General features: G+C 52.2%; 1 protein-coding gene across 1 annotated transcript in view; it reads right to left on the reverse strand.

Moving 5' to 3' along the window:
* RALY (RALY heterogeneous nuclear ribonucleoprotein) overlaps positions 1–16517 on the reverse strand; it is a 122701-nt gene that overhangs the window by 76569 nt on the left and 29615 nt on the right. Inside the window, exon 2 of the mRNA XM_041478716.1 lies at positions 4727–4811. The gene's annotated coding sequence lies outside the window, so the exon portion shown is untranslated. The remainder of the gene's footprint in view (positions 1–4726; positions 4812–16517) is intronic.

Consider the following 16517-nt stretch of genomic DNA (forward strand, 5'->3'; position numbering starts at 1 on the left):
TCACAGAAAACCAGCTCAGCTCTAGAGATGAATCACTGGCTTAAGAAGGTGCTTTTTAACCCATGGCTTTCTTGTGGCATGGAACTTTTGCCTGAATGTCCAGGTTAACAATTCCACATGTGTTCCAGTTCCTGTGGCTGCTCCAGGCTCTGCAAACATGGATAGGCTGCATGCATTGCACCACACCCAAATCAGGTGTGGTGCAATGCACGGGGTCCTGTTTGCTGTGGGAACTCGTGTTTCAGGGATCAAACATGATTCTGCTGATTTTCTGTTCAGCCTTACAGCCCTTAAATAACACCCAATACTCTGCTCTTCCCAGATTCCAGCCACACAACCTTCCACCCTCAGACTGCAGGTCCTGAGCAGAGGGTCCTGTCCTGCATCACCTGGCACCTCTCCAAGGCCTCGGCAGAGCTGAGAGCTTCAGGCAGTTAATTTGGTTATTTCAAAGCCCAGGTAAGCCCAGGGACAGAGCCATGGGGGTGTTTATCAAGGGTTAATTAGCAGCTCCTCCTCCCTCACTCACACAGTGTCCATCTCTGAAGGCTCCAGCATCAAGAAGGGCAGCCCAGTGTGTCAGGGCTTAGCTGCCCCGGAAAACCTGATCCAGCCCAGCCCAGCCCAGCTCCCACAGGCACTGGGGGCTCAGGGAGAGGATGGCTCCATCCCTGAGAACTTCAGAGCTGGACACTCCCCGGGGCTGAGCCTGCAGACCCCACTCCTGCTGTGTGCAAACCCCTGATCATCCTCACCAGAACAGCCCCTCATGCTGGCAGTGTCCAAGGCCAGGCTGGACTGGGCTTGGAGCACCCTGGAATGGTGGGAGGTGTCCCTGCCATGGCAGGGGTGGCACTGGATGGGATTTAAGGTCCTTTCCAAACCAAGACCTTCTGGGATTTTGCTTTCACTTCACACTGTGTGCCAAGAGCACCCCAAAACTGCTCTGCTTCCCTGCACAGTGTTCAGGGACTGGGGTCTCTGTATGAGGAGAGCTCTCCTCCCAGCCTGCCTTTGCCAGGTGGCTCCACAGCCCACTCCCATGGGACAGGAGCGAGCCTGCTCCAGCCAAAACCTCCTCCAGACCCTGGGGAACTGGGCCACCTTCCATCACCCCAGAAATCCCCCATGCCCCTGCCAGCCACTCCCAAGAACTGCATGTGCCATGAGACCATTCCCAGCACAGACAAGGGCAATCCTTCCCAGGAGCCTACTCAGAACATGAGTTTTGACTTCAACATTTTGTTTGTGTCTTTGAATTTTTTTACAGCGGATAAAGACTGGGGAGAGTGCATTTTGGGGGGAATTTCTGCTTGTGCCCTCCTCAGCCTGGTTTCTGATGAGTCACAACTCCTGTGGAGCCTCTGGAGTGAGTTCCCACCTGAGTGATCCAATCACCCATTCCCTGATAGAGGCACCTCAGGCACAGAGGGGAGCTCAGTCCTAGAGTTTGTTTTTTTTAGGCTCGACTATGAGCCCTGGGAGGGTCCCATCCCACAGGCTCCTCTGCCCTGGGCACTGCAGCCCTTCCCAGCTCCTGCCCCCACCAGGTTCCAGGATCTGCAACCTCCTCCTGACCCGGTGCTCTCTAAACTAAGCAGCTGTTACATCCCTTCCTTCCTTGGCCCACGGGGTGCTAAGAAGGTCACCACAGACAGTAGCTGAAAGGGCTGCCAGTGCCCCCCTAATCCTGGCCAGGCAGAGCTGCCCGAGCTGATAAGGGCCTGAGCAGGTGATTAGAGCCTGGAATATCTGTGCTCAGAGCCCTGCTGGCCCCTCCACCCCGGGCTTCTCTGAGACACACAGAACATCTCAGCCATCCCTTTTTTGCTGAGGACCTAAGGATGCTCCTCTCATTAAGGGCACTCCCAGCCCTGTAAGGATGGACTCAGTAACAGCTATTTCCAACACTTTCCCTGCATTCCTGCAATAATGGGCATTTTCATCAGCCTTCCTTGTTCTCCAGTCACTCTCTATGTTCTTCTCTAACTGCCTCCATGACAGACATTTCCCCACTGAAATATCTCCCAAGGAACAGGGAGCTCTGCAGCTCCTTATGGAATCTGCCTTTATTCTCTGTGCCACCAGTTAAGTGCAGGGAGAAGTGAAAAATGGAAGAGCAAATCATCAGCCAGCAGTGTTCAGGGGCTCAGGAGTCCTGAGGAAGGGAAGAATTTGCTGGATATAAGACAATTCCCTCCACTTACAGTAAACACCTTGTACCAAAAGAAGGGTCCACACTTCAGAAGTCTACTGAATATGCCAACAGCCAAAACAAAACTTAGAAAAATTTCTGGCAGCGTTCTTTGTAAAAAAAGTCTTCAATAGTAAAAATCCATGGGTTTCTTCAATGCTGCTGAATCCCACAATTTCACTTGCTGAGTTGAATTCTGGTCTGTGGAATTAGGGTACAGTAGCTGTCTTTGCCATGCAGAACAGGGTTTTTATTCAGGTCCTTTGTTCAACCTATGCATGTGCCAGAATATTTTGTGTCAAAATATCCTCACTACCACCATGGGCAGGTACACTAAGCTGGAACAGAAAATGGTTACAGACAAATCTGATCAAACCCAAGTTCCCTTTCTCCCTCACCTGACTCATTTTGATTTGAAGAAATTCAGGTGAGTCTTTTCGCTGCTGTTATTTGGAGTTTTCTGGATTAGATCTCCAAATAAGATCCTTATTTACTGGATGTGGTACCTCCAGGGGTCCATCACAACAGCACAGCTCCTGCCTCTGTGATAAGAAGTTTTATCTGATCATGTTTATTTTTTCTCTCTTCTATGCAATATCCAAAGGAACACTCCAACTGTGATACCAATTAAAACCCAAGTTCCGCAATCCCTGCTGAACTGGAAACTGAGGACCCCATCCCTGAAGTGCCCACAGCCAGACTGGAGCAGTCTGGGACAGTGGAAGACGTCCCTGCCCATGGCAGGGGGCGGCACTGGATGGTTTTTAAGGTCCCTTTCCAACTCACTCTGTCCATCTGTAACTTCTGCTTTTATCCATCTGCCCAGGAACTGGGAGAAATCCACTGAAAACCACACTGCTGCATCTTCCTGCCATGAACTGAGCTCAGAACGAGGACACCCTGAAATCCTCACCCTGTGCTGAAGCAAACTGCAGCTTTTACTCTCCTGAAGTCCTGCTAAGCCATTCTTACCACAAGGAAACTCCCAGCAGAGCAGGCAGAGCCCTCCCAGCTCCAGCCCTCCCTGACCTCATGGCTCAGGAAGCACAGCAAGTTTCCAACAGGCACAGACATTCCCAGCCAGCATTTCCAACTCTTACGTCATGCTACCACCGCACCTGATCCCTAAATCCCTTCCCACCCCTCCATAAAGCCTCTGCTTCACAGAGGTGATTTCAGCTCAGCACCCTGGCCAGGTTAGGTGTGGGGGCTGTTAAACTTCCTAAATTGTGGCGTGGGGACATCTCTGTACCCTTTGGGGATGGGAACTCCTCTGTCCTGCCCTAAGCACTGTGACAAACACAGCCCCAACAAGGAAATGCCACGGGAATGTTTCCTCCCAGCCCAAGTGCCAGAGCTGCTCTGCTCCCTCTGTCAGAGCCAAGCCTGGCCCCCAGCCCCACACAGCAGCTCTGCACCTTGCCTGCCCCAAGCACAGCACTTCCAATCATGGTTTTAACCTGGATATTTTTCAAATTCTCTGCTGCCTGGTATGTAACTCTGAAACTTCCTATTAGGTGTTAGCAGGTTCTCTTCACAGGGTAGTTAAGACCAAGCAATCCCTTCCCAGCTGGAGAATCAAGGACAACTGTTACCCAAAGAGCACAAAGAATGCAAGGAGAAGGGGGCAAGCCGGGGGGCTGACTTCATGACCTGGAACTGCAATTGGACAGCTGAACCCAATATGTAGATGAACCAAAACTGATAAAAGTGAAAAAACTCCTGACCAGGATCCATCTTAAATTCAGCCTGGGTGCAGCCCTGGCCAGGCTCTTGTGCTGCCCAAGGTGTGTCCTTCCAAGGCCTTTCAATAAACACCTATTTTGTCCATTTAGCTCTGTCTAGTCTCTGCTCCAGATCATCCGTTCGAGGCATCTCCACCTGCCTCTCCCTGCACTCCCTTGCTCTGGGATGAGCCCAGCAGAGCCAGGGGCAGAGCTCACCTCCAGGTTATCCCAAGTCACACTCGTTTTCACCCCACCATGACAAACTGCAAACAGAACTTCCAGCAGCAACACAGGCAATGAATCTGAAATGCAGACATGCCCAAATCAGTGTCCAGGACACCCCACAGGGTGTAATCACAGACTCAAAGAACCACAGAATTAGGCTGGGAAAGACCTTTCATATCCTGGAGTCCAACCTCTGACCCAACACCACGGCACTGAGCGCCCCATGCACACCTTCCCTGAACCCCTCCAGGGATGGTGACTGCACCACCTGCCTGGGGTTAAAGTGACCCAACGCCACCACCAGCAGCCCTGGGGACAGGGGCAGGTTCTCAGCACACCCACCAACCTCTGACTCCCTGAACACTCACAGGAGGCCAGGGTGAGGGAAATCAGCCTCTCCCAGCAGGCTCCAAGGGAGGGATCCTCAGAGTGCCCCCAGAACCAAGGCTCTGTACAGATCCTCTCCTGCCAGGGGGGTGCTGCCCCAAATGCCAGGGCTGTGTCCCCCAGCTGGGACTCACAGGGAATCCCAGGGCTCTGTCCCCCCAGCACACCCAGGAGCACACCCAGGGTCACTCACCAGGGCTGGCTGGGCACTTGGGCTCTGTCACTGTCCCCGAGCCCGCAGCGGGAGAAGGCGCAGCTCCTCTCTGTGGCTCTTCACCCTGCAGGAAGCAGCACATGGAGGAGGGTAAGCAGATAATCCACGACTTTCTGGGAGGCTGTGCAGTGCTGGGAAGCAAAGCTGCTGCTGTCTGCAAGGATCAGAGCTGGGACTTTCTCAGCTAAGACTCTGAGCTGCTTAGCAGGGAGCTGGAAGCAGAGCAGACAGAGGTGGTTGTGTTCCCAGGGCTGAGCACTGGGGGGTTGTTTCAGGCTGGTTCAGGCACCAAAAATCTCACAAAAATTGCTCCATCAGGTTAATGCTCACAGAGGACAAGGACAGAGGCAAACAGGAATTTTTGGTCACCATGGCTCAGGGGAAAAACAGAGTTTCTTCAAAGTGAAATATCCCACAGTAAAACTTTTTCATAGTTTTGTTCATTTATTTATTTAATATTTGGAAAATACTAAATTTTGAAACTGAAGATTTTACTTTGGGTTAGGCCAACTTGAAACTATTCCTTGATGGAATTAAAACATTCTGCTTTAAGTCAGTTCCTCTGGATCCCCTGAGATCTTCCTGGAACTTTAAATTAAGGTGCTTTCCTTTCCCTGCCATGGCTGAGATACCTGGCTGACCTGCCCAGCATGAGAGATGTAACCAGGATTCAGAAGTGGAAACTGCAGGATTTTACAGGCATTTTTTGACGGGGTCACCCTCAGCACCCACTGGCAGAAGCTCCTGGTGCAGTGGGGTTGGTCCAGACAGGGTGTCCAGGGATGCTCCTCACAGGGAAGGGTGCAGAGCATGGATGCTCAGCTCTTTGTGCCCCCAGGGATGTTAAATTACACCTGGGTGAGGTCTCAGAAGTTGATTGAGTGAAAGCAGAAAAGAGGTGCCAGAAAAACCTCACCAAAAACAAAGCCAAGGGAGCTGGAGAAAGGCACCTTCCACTGTCCCAGGCTGCTCCAGCCCCATCCAGCCTGGCCTTGGGCACTGCCAGGGATCCAGGGGCAGCCACAGCTGCTCTGGGCACCCTGTGCCAGGGCCTGCCCACCCTCTCAGGGAACACTTCCTTCCTAATCTCTAATCTATAATCTGGAATCTATTCCTTCCTAATCTGTAATCTTTTGTCTATAACCCTTCAAAAGCCAGGACTAGTCCCGGGGCAGGCACTCCACACACTGGGCTAAATCAGGATGGAGCAGCAGAAGGAGAGCGCCCAGCCCCGCTGTGGGGCTGGAATGTGGTGTCCATGTGTGGTGTCCATGGTCCCACCAGGCTCAGACCCAGCCAGTGCCAGCCCAGCTGCACTTCCACTCACCTGGAACCCTCCCAGGGCATTACACACAACCCCAGTGCTCTGGAGACACCAGGAATCAGCACTGATTTTCTTCTAGCAAACAAGATCTCCTTTAATTTCACAGGCACCTCCTACTTGGTTAAAGAGCTTGCTCTCCAGGGATTTGGTCCTCAACTGGGGTAAGAAACGAAAAATGCCATTTAATTGGGGATAAAGATCCATCTCTGCAGTGTCCATCATAATGATGTGTCATTTAAAAACAAGTGTGGAGCAGGTGTGAGATGGCACCAGCTCTGGACATGCATAAAAAGGGTTGACAGAGCAGCGTGTGTCAGAGAGAATCAGGTGGTGCAACTTCCAAACTCCTGCTCCATTTGGGCTCTCTCTTGCTCTCTCCCCTCAAACTTCTCTGCAAAACTGACTTTTGAAATGGGTGAAAGAAATGGCATCTCAGGGAAGCCAAGGGGTTTGAAAGGAAGAGAATGGCCCCTGGAATGGTCCCTGAAATTGCTGGTGCTGGTGTCGAGGATGGAGAGGGGAATATCATCAGCACAGCCAAGGATCAGGAGACCAGAGCTGTCCTGAAATCCAACCTAAACCTCCCCTGACACAGCTCCAGCCACTCCCTGGGGCCTGTCCCTGACCAAGTGCCAAGGCGCTGATGTGTGCCTTGGGAGCTGAGGCAGGTGGGAGGGGGGGTTCTGCTTTCTCCCAGGTCTCCCAGCCTCTCTCTCCATGCCCCATCCCTGGAGGAGAGATGTGATAAATCACTTTCATCCTGAGGGTTTCAGAGGGCCTGCAGGGAGCAGAGTCCAAGAGCAAGGAATGCTTATGGATGTGTTATGGTCCTTGTTCTAAGGAAAGGGAATCCTGGAGTTCCCCTTTTGAGCTGCTGGGGAGCCTCCACACAATCCAAGGCAGCTCAGTTGGCTCAAGCCTGCCCAGAACAGCTCCCACAGCTGAGGCTTTTCCTTCTGAAGCAGCCCCAAATCAGAATCCTCACATGTGCCCCCACACTGAAACTGCTCCAGCTGTCCATGGGAGCTGAGAGCTGGGATCTGATTGTGCCCTAGCCTCTCCTGGGCATAAAGCCAGGGGATGAGAGTGACCCCTGAGCACTGGGAGAGACTGGCAGGAATCCTGGAGAAACCAAAGCATTTGAGTTCATGCCAAAGGCAGAGTGGCTCAGCTGGAAGTGTGAGTGTTCTTCCTGGAAAAGAGAGCCTGAAGCACCAGAGCAGAGGTCTATGCCCTCTGTGCTCCTCCAGGTGTTACCTGTAACACCCTGGATTTATTTAAATCTGTTTTTCTAACAAGTACTTTTTCTGCACCTCCTCTCATGGGAGACAAAATAGGGAGGAACCCTGTTTAATTGATGCACTTTAATTAACTGCCTGCTTTGTCAAAGCCCTGCTCCTGTATTCTGATGCAAATTCCCAGCCTTTCATTGCAAGCAATACTTCAGTTTGGCTTTAGTCTTAACTGGTCTTTAAATGTCCTGTTTTCCTGGATCCATACCCACAGAACCCCAGTGTGGTTTGGGTTGGAAGGAACCTTGAAGATCATCTTGTTCCAATTCCCTGCCATGGGCAGGCTGCTCAGATCCTTCAACTATCACTTCTCTGCCCATCCCACCCTGGGCTGGGTTTCTTTAGCCACTGAGCACATCAGCCACTTTTCCTCACCCAGCTTTTGGGCAATGATGCTGTTCAGGGGTGTGCTGGGAGCTGGCTCTGCTCCCACCTCTCTCCTGGGAGCAGGATGTGCCTTGCAGGAGGCAAACAGGAGAATCTCCTGTATCCGAGGCAGGAAACCCTAAACCAGGTCCCAGGCCAGCATGGGAGCAGGGATAGGTTTTCCTGTTTCACTTCAAGGGGCAGACACAGCTCCCCTTCGTCCCTAATTTTATATCTTGACATCTCCATCTTCTGCCTGTGAATTCTCTTCTGCTGTCAGAAGGTCACCAGGCCAGCTGGAAAGCCATTTTTCACACCCTGGCTAATCCAGAGGCACCTGGCTGCCTCCTTCCACTGGCAAAATGCTGACAACAAAACTAATTAGTGGGCAGCAGGACCATGGCTGGGTGACAGCTCTGGCCTTTACTGCACCAGCCAAAAATTCAAGGGATTCAGGAGCAGCTCCTGGCTCTTCCCCAGGCTCCTTCTGTGACCCCGGGCTCCAGCTCTGTGCCCTGCCCAATGAGGCTGGTAACACTTCCCAGACGTGGCCATGCTGGTAAATTACCTCATGGTGAGGAAATAATTCATTAGGATAGGCACAAAGGTCTGTTTAGAATAAAATTGTAACCTGGTTAAGCTTTTCACCAGATTTGTGCAATAGCTGAATATTCCCAATATTCTCATAATGTCTGGCTGTGCAGATTGAGTGGAACAGGATGCCCAGAGCATCTGTGGCTGCCCCATCCTTGGAAATGTCCCAGGCCAGGCTGGATGGGGCTTGGAGCAGCCTGGGACAGTGGAAGGTGTCCCTGCCCATGGCAGGGATGGGATGGGCAGAGCTTTGAGGTCTCTTCCAACCCAAACCACTCCCTGACTGTGAGAAATGATACTCACTTCCAAAATTTAAAAGGTTTATTAACCTTATCAAAAATACAGCAGAAGACTGAATAGAGAAAATATTACAGTGCTGGGAGCAGAGGATTTTCCCCACCACGTGCTCACCCACACAATGGAGGTTTCACCTTTTAACCCTTTAGCCCCTCCCAAAGTTCTGTCATGGACTCCTTCTCCACTGTCCAGTGGTGGAGTTCACTGCCTTAAATCCTGATTGGAGCTCAGGTGCTGCCATAGTGACAAACTGACCCTCCCAAATGTCCCAAACCCAGGCCAGCCCTGATAACAACACAAGGGGGTAAAACACAACTATAAATCTATAAAACTTCTCTTAATGTATATGTAGGATATTTGACTTTTAATTGTGAGAGTCAACCATGGCATTGCTCATCTATCACACTGACTCTATGAAATGTCCAGGGCCAGGGGATGCTCTGCAGCAGGAGGCAGGTCAGGAGGGGTTAACTCCTCCTCACTCAGCTGCTGTTGTCATGACACTGATGAAATCCACCACTGGACAATGGTCCATGGACCACCACCCATCCTGCAATCAGATCAGGGCCGAGCACAGCCATGCCCTGGAGCCCAGCTGAATCACACAATTCACAGAATGACCAGGTTGGAAGAGACCTTCAAGATCACCGAGTCCAACCCAGCCCCTCTCCAGCCTCGCTGCCCACTCTGGATGTGCTCAAGCTGCTTTCCCTGCATCCCTCCCCAGCACTGCCCCTGCCCATGGGGCACCATGCCAGCCTCCAGACATGCCCCAGCTCCTGCGCAGCTGGGATCACCCCAGCTCAGAAGGGGAATGAAAAACATCTCAACATCCCCAGCCAGATGGTTTTTCCTGCCTATAAAACACGAAGGGGTGTCAGTGAGCAGGGCAGTGTCTGCTGAATCCCAGCACACTGGGACACCCCGGAGACAGGAGAGAGGAAAGAGAAGCCCTGAGCAGCCTGTCAGAATGTCAGCAGTGGGGATAATTGGTTTGTACACATTTCTCCCGCACCCAATTACCAGCTCGCTTTGGTGGTTGATTGCACACCACTCTGGCCCAGCAGAGCTGCTGCTGTTTCCATTCCTGCACACATCACCCAGTCCCTAAATCATTTCTAATAGCTCCTCTCCTCGCCTGCCCTCCCGGCTCCTTCCAGCCCCATCAGCACGAGGCAGGTTGCAGATATGGAGGAGCTGACATTTCTCTTTTGAGTAATTTGCAGTGGATTTCTTGCCCGTTTGATGTAGTCATTTTGTTCTCGGCACTGATGTGACATTAATTATTGTTAAATATTCTTATCTGTTACACACAGTTCTGTTTAGATAAAGGTCAGCGTGTGAACCCCTGACAGTGCTCGTTGCTGCCATGCTCCAAAGCCAATTTGTCATCCTCTCCCTTCAATACCTTCATCTTGGTTTCAGTTCATTTTTCCATTAATTCAGGCACAGTAGAGAGCCATTAAAAAATGCAAAATCTCTCAGCTGTTCAGCTCAGAACTTGGACAGGGAATTATGAGGCTGAGGAGCACCAGTTGCACAGGGAGGGCAGGGAATAATGCCCAGGAAAATCCAGCAGCAGCCTCTTTTAAAGAACTGTATGGCTGCCCCCCAAAAAATCTGTGCATAGCTCTGCTTTAATGAAGATCAGCTAAGCCTTGTGCAGCACATGGTGCCCTCTCCCAGCCTGGTGTGATGGGTTAACAGCACAATCCAGAGCCCCTGGCACAGGGTGCCCAGAGCAGCTGTGGCTGCCCCTGATCTCTGGAAATGCCCAAGGCCAGGCTGGACACGACTGGGAGCAGCCTGGGACAGTGGAAGGTGTCCCTGCCCATGGACTGGGAGGCACTGGATGGGCTTTAAGGCCCTTTCCAACCCAAGCCATCCTGGGGTTTATGATTCTCTGCCATGCCCACACCACCCTCTCTGGGCAGAGGACAAGGGCAAGCTCAAGCTGTCACAATGTCCCAGAGCAGCACCAGCACCAGCAGTGACCCATCTCCCAGAGACCTGAGGAGCAGCTGGGCCTGCTCACGGCCAGTGAAACCTGCATCACCCTCTGCTCTGTCTTGCTTTTGGTCTCTCTGCCCAAATAATTCTCCTCTGCCACCCTGAGGTGTCACTTCCCACCACATCACCTGCAAGGTGGGGACTGCAGTGCCAGGACAGCCCTGCTGGGACTCAGTCCAGCACCCCTGGTCCCTGCATGCCTTGGGACCCCTTGAAGAGCCAAAATTGGGTCTCCATGGCCCATCAGGAGTAGGGGTCTGAGAGCTTCCAGCAGCCCTCTCATGGCTGTCCCTGGGGCCAGGCCAGTCCTGCAGGGACACAGGGCAGCAGGGACAGCCCCAGCTCAGCTCCCACTGCAGGGAGCAGAGCAGGAGCCCCAGGCTGAGCAGACCTGTGCTGCTGCCCAGCTGCACCTCGAGGGCTCCTGTGCTCCATCCAAAGCTGTTGGAACCCTGGATGCTGAGAATTTCAGAGCTGCTGTGCTGCCAGGCACTGACCCCCAGGAGAACACTGCATTTGACCTAAGGCCACGGAGAAGGCTTCCAAAATGGAATAACAGAACTGGGATTGTGGGTGTGGAGTTTGAACAGAAGTGTGTGACATCACAGGGTGGAACACTCAGAGTTTGAGGTTTTAGAATACAGTAATGTATCTAAAGCAAGAGCACAGCCATAACCCAGAGCCAGCCTGGTCACACTGCAGAGTCCAGGCTAAGGGAGGCTGAGACAGCCCTGCAGAGCACACATCGGGGCACAGGCCACGGGGAGGAGCTAAGCCCTCAAGCCAACCAATTCAGTGACAAGGGCCAGGGTGAAGATGCCCAGGAGGCTCCAAAGCCAGGAACAGGACAATCCACGGGCTCAGCTGCCTGGAAAGGTGGGTTCTGCAAAGGTGGATTTGGCATGACTGAAGCAGCACATCATGAAGCATATGCTCATCCCAGCACTTGGCGTATGGAAGAACATTTGAACCTTTATTCAAAGTGACATTTAGTTTTGCATTGTGTTAAATCATTCTGTACTTCTAAATAAAAGAGAATAAACTCCCGAACTTGTCCCCCACTCAGTGAAACACAAATAAATAGTGCAATATATATATTCAGCAATGTGCTGAATGTAATCAACTGTGGGGTTTTTTCCCTTCACTTGGGATCTCAGAATCATTAAAGCTCAAAAGGATCTCTAAGGTAACTGAGTCCAACAATGCCAAGCCCATGCCCCTAAGCCCCATGCCCACATGTTTTCTGAATTCTTCCAGGGATAATGACTCCACCACTGCCCTGGGCAGGGTGTTCCAGGGCTTCACCACTCTTTCTGGGAGAACATCTTCCCTAATCTCCAACCTAAAGCTCCCCTGGCACAACCTGAGGCGTCTACTCTCACCCTGCCCCTTTTCACCTGGGAGCAGAGCCCAACCTGGCTGCACCCTCCTGTCAGGGAGCTGAAGAGAGCCTGAAGGTCCCCCATGAGCCTCCTTTTCTCCACACTAAACAACATCTAATTCATCAGAACCACAAATAAACTCCTGGACAGAGGGATATTGCCACCCCAGGTCCCTGCTGCAGCAGAGCCAGTGGGAAGCAGCAGCACTGCCCCCTCCCCTCTGCTAAATCGGGAGTAGGGAAGGGCAAGAGCTGGGTTGGGAAAGGTATGAGGCAACCCAGGTCCTCTCCAGCCCTGGGGACAGTGTGTCCTGAGGCTAAAAATACAGAGACAAACCAAAAAGTCAAGGCTAGCAAGAGGCATTAGCAGAGCCTGTTTATTTCTGTAGCCAGGGAGCACCCAGAGAGAGCCCAGCACTTGCTGCCTGCCTGACGGACAGGCTGCTGCAGCTGGAGGGGTCGGGTTTCCTGCACACACTGGGCTGTCCCTGTCCCCAGTCCCCCCTCACACCTTGCCTGCCATTATTTTTAGCTGCTGCACAAAGCAGGGTGATGTGCAGGAGCAGAGGGACAGGATAAAGCATGGAAACACCACCCTGGTGAAGGTTCTTGCCTTGCCACCACCACAGGGATCCAGGTTCATCAAAGTTTGTGAACAAACTCATCCAGAGTGGGATCCAAGATGGAAATCTCTGTACCAGCCTTTAGCAGTGGGAGATGTCCCACACCCTGAGCAGGACTGGGCTGCCCCTGCTGCCCACAGTGCCCCCACCACACCTGGACACACCTGGCACAGGTGGGGCCTGGCCCCTCCTCAGCCCCAGGGCCAGAGGTCCATGGAAAGCTTCCACCACCAAAAGCAGTGGGATGCAACTTTACTGGGCTGGCAGTGGCAGTCCTAAGGACAGGGATGTCCCCTGAGCCTGCTCCAAACAGAACCATCACAGAATCCCAGGAATGGGCTGGGTTGGCAGGGACATTTAAGACAATCTCTGTCCAACCCCTGCCATGGCAGGGACACCTTCCCCTATCCCAGGCTGCTCCAAGCCCTGTCCAACCTGGCCTTGGACACTTCAGGGATGGGGCAGCCACAGCTGCTCTGAGTACCCTGTGCCATGACTGGAGCTATCAGAGCTCAGCTCCCCTCACCGGGCACAAAAAACCCCAGTGACACCAGGGTGGAGCCACTGGAACACCAAGGGAACACCACAAGGAGCCTCTGGCACTGGCTGTGTGCCAGGCTGAGCCTCCCACACAGGGCTCTTCAATTCAGTTTGCTTTCCTTCATTAACCACAATGGATTCACATCCCAAGCAGAACTGAAAACAATCAATTATCTCACTCTTTAACCTCACTGCCATGTTATCATTCCCTCTGTCCCATGTCTGGCCCCCCTCTGATATCCAAATTCTTGCAGGGCTGACAGAAATTTGGCATGCTCTTCACACTGCAGGACAAACTTCCAAGGTAAAGAAAGGATAACATCCCAGCTTCTTCTGCAAGAGTGACTTCAGCACTAACTACTGCAGAAATATGAACAGAAAACTTCAGACTGGTAAGTGCAGCTGATCCCTCTGCACCTTGCACTCCAGTGCATGGACTGAGCTCTGTGTCCTGCTGTAGGGAACCACATCCCTCTGATGGGAATGCTGCTGGAGCTCTGGGATAAGCGGGCACTTGATTTTCAAGGCTGATGGCAGAGGTACCTCATGGGAAAAGAGCACCCAAGGACTTTTACCCACAACCAGGTGCTGGTGCAGCACTAAGAGCCACAGAACAAAAGCTCTCCAGTGTGGGACAACTGATTTTTTTTGTGCTACTTTGGCCTCTGAGAGCACATCAGATGAGACAGACCTGACCTGAAACTGGAGGTGCTACTGCTGCTCTGCCATTGCTGAGCTTTGACACAAAACCCAGTAAATCCCAGCCCAGCGGCCACCTGGACCCTTGGTCATGGTGCACAGCCCACGGTGCCTCAGAGCTCTGAGGCTTCTCACCCTCATCATCACAGGCACCTCTTGAGAGCCTCCTCCCAAAGGAGCCAGTGATCCCAGGGCAGCCACAGGAGGCTCCCCACGGCCAGGGGACCTCCAGGGCTGTCCCCACCATCCACACAGCTCCAGCTGGAGAGGGGGATGTTCATTCTGCATCCAGCTGGGTGGTTTGTTGTACACCAGCAGTTCTTTTCTGTAATGGAATGGGTGGGTGTATCATTACGATTAGGCACAGTCCTTACATCCAGCCCTTAATTAGATTTGTCTAATTAGAAATTCACTGAGTTATTTCACATGGTGGAAAAAGCCCTGCCTGGGTGAGGTTACATGAGACAGCCACAGATTCCCCTGGAGCTTCCAGGGCTGACTGATAACCTGGAACAAATGACATCTCCAGTTCTGGGACCTCCACAAGGTGTGCATAATGCTCAACATCAGGCTGATTCTGCATGGCTGAAAGGCAGAAATCAGGCAAAACCACATGGAAAACACCATGACAGTTCCCACCAGTATTTCCTTCTCCTGCAGAGATATTCAAGCAGCATAATCAGGAGGCTGATGCTGCAGCCCCTGGTGCTGCACTGGAGCCCCAGACACCCAGCTAGGACCAGGAGACGGGATGTCCCCATGTCACCACTGTGGCTTGGACACAGGAATGAGATATTCATGTACAGAACACAGAGGAAGTCACTGGGGGAAATCCTAATGGATCAGAAGGATTTCGCAGCAGGCCAGGCAGGCAGATGGGAGAGCTGACAGGACTCAGATCCAGCCCACTGCTGCACCAGCTGGGGAGCACCAAGCAAGTTGGTTGCCCTTTTTGGGTTGTTCATCCTAGAAAATTCACCAGCTGAGAGGTGATCCAGGCTGCTTCCCACAGGGGCAAGAGTCAGGTCAGACAGAAAATCACCTGGGCTAAAAGAGAAACTGCTACATGGAGAAATCAGGGAATGGTTTGGAGTGGAAGGGAATTTAAAGACCATGGAATTCCAGCTCCCCTGCCTGGGCAGGGATTGCACCCACCAGAGCAGGTTGCTTTGAGCCCCATCCAACCTGGCCTGACCAGGTTGCAAGCAGATGCTTTTACACTTCAGCTGAGGGGGACACTGAACCCAAAGCCATTTTAATTCACCCCAGGGCAGAAAAGCATCTTGTGGCATGGTCAGGAGCTGATCTGGACTCACCCTGTGGCCCTGCAACTTTGAAAAGCTCCTGGGCATTTCCTTCTGTTGGCACAGCTCTGCACCAGGCACCTGTGATGGGCTGAGAGCTCTCTGCACCCCACAAGAGAACAGCAACAGCACTAAACATTCAAGGAAGCAGCAAGAAAATGCTCTCCTGAGAGACCTGAGCCTGATTTTTTTTTTCCATTAGTCTATTTTTACAGAGGGGGAAATGAAGCAAGAAGGCAGAAATGGCCCCCAGCCACAGAGTTATTTACTGGTTAGTGAGCAGCCAGCTCTGCTATCAGATGTACAGGCTGCATTGCTACCCTGAGCAGCACCTGCACCTCAAGGAACTCCTCCCAGCCAGGCAGGGCTGTGCTCAGGGATGAGGGGGCAGCCAAAGGCATGCTCCACACCTTCCCCTGGCTGGGTCAGGGGTGGCCAGAGGGCCACCAAAGAGCCTCTGAGAAGGGAACACCTGTAACACCCCCACTGACTCTGTGACACCTCCACTGGCTCACATCCAGCTGGGAAAAGTCATGGCAGGATTTGAAAAAAGCTGGAAGAGAAAGAAAACAGCAGGTCTGAAAGTGGAGCTACCAATGCTCTAAAAAATGTGGCTTCTCCTGGAGGTTTTTTTTCCCATGAAACTGCACAATCTGGCAGGTGGGAAAAGGGGGAAGCACTTACACAAACAAGTAACTTGTTAGGATAAGAGCATTTGATTAAGGGGCACTTTAAAGGAGGTTCTTTACAAACATTTGAAGGACTCTAATACACGTTTGCAGTCATGTTTGGATAATTTAAACAAAATGTTTAATTGCACAACCAGGTAGGAGTCAGATTATAGAGTAAAATCTGGGTTTTTTCCTCTTCCACAGCTTTCCCTTAGGTTCATGGTCCCTGCCACCCAAGTTTCTCCCAGTCCTGTTTGTGGGAATAACCCTTTTCCTGCTCCCTTTCCAGCTGTCAGGCTCCCAGGGCTCAGTGACTGCAATCACAGCCCTGAGTGACTCTCAGGGACCCTCCAGCTTCTCAGGCCAATCACAAACAAAGAGCAAAGCTAGAATTTCAAACATTGCTTGAAGGTGAACAGCTCTGAGAGCTCTTCACCAAAACCACTTGATGAACAAACTTGGGAGAAGCCTCCTGTCTGGAGCAGGGCTTTGTGCAGAGGAACCTGTGTCCAACAAGAACCTCTGACACCCCAGAGAGCTGCTCCCAGTGCATCATCCCAGCGTGGTTTGGGTTGGAAGGGACCTCAAAACACCCACTGCCACCCCTGCCATGGCAGGGACACCTTCCACTGTCCCAGGCTGCTCCAAGCCCTGTCCAGCCTGGCCTTG

This window comes from Pyrgilauda ruficollis, unplaced genomic scaffold (genome assembly GCF_017590135.1).
Source record: "Pyrgilauda ruficollis isolate IOZ18807 unplaced genomic scaffold, ASM1759013v1 scaffold46, whole genome shotgun sequence".
Classification (NCBI taxonomy): Eukaryota; Metazoa; Chordata; class Aves; order Passeriformes; family Passeridae; genus Pyrgilauda; species Pyrgilauda ruficollis.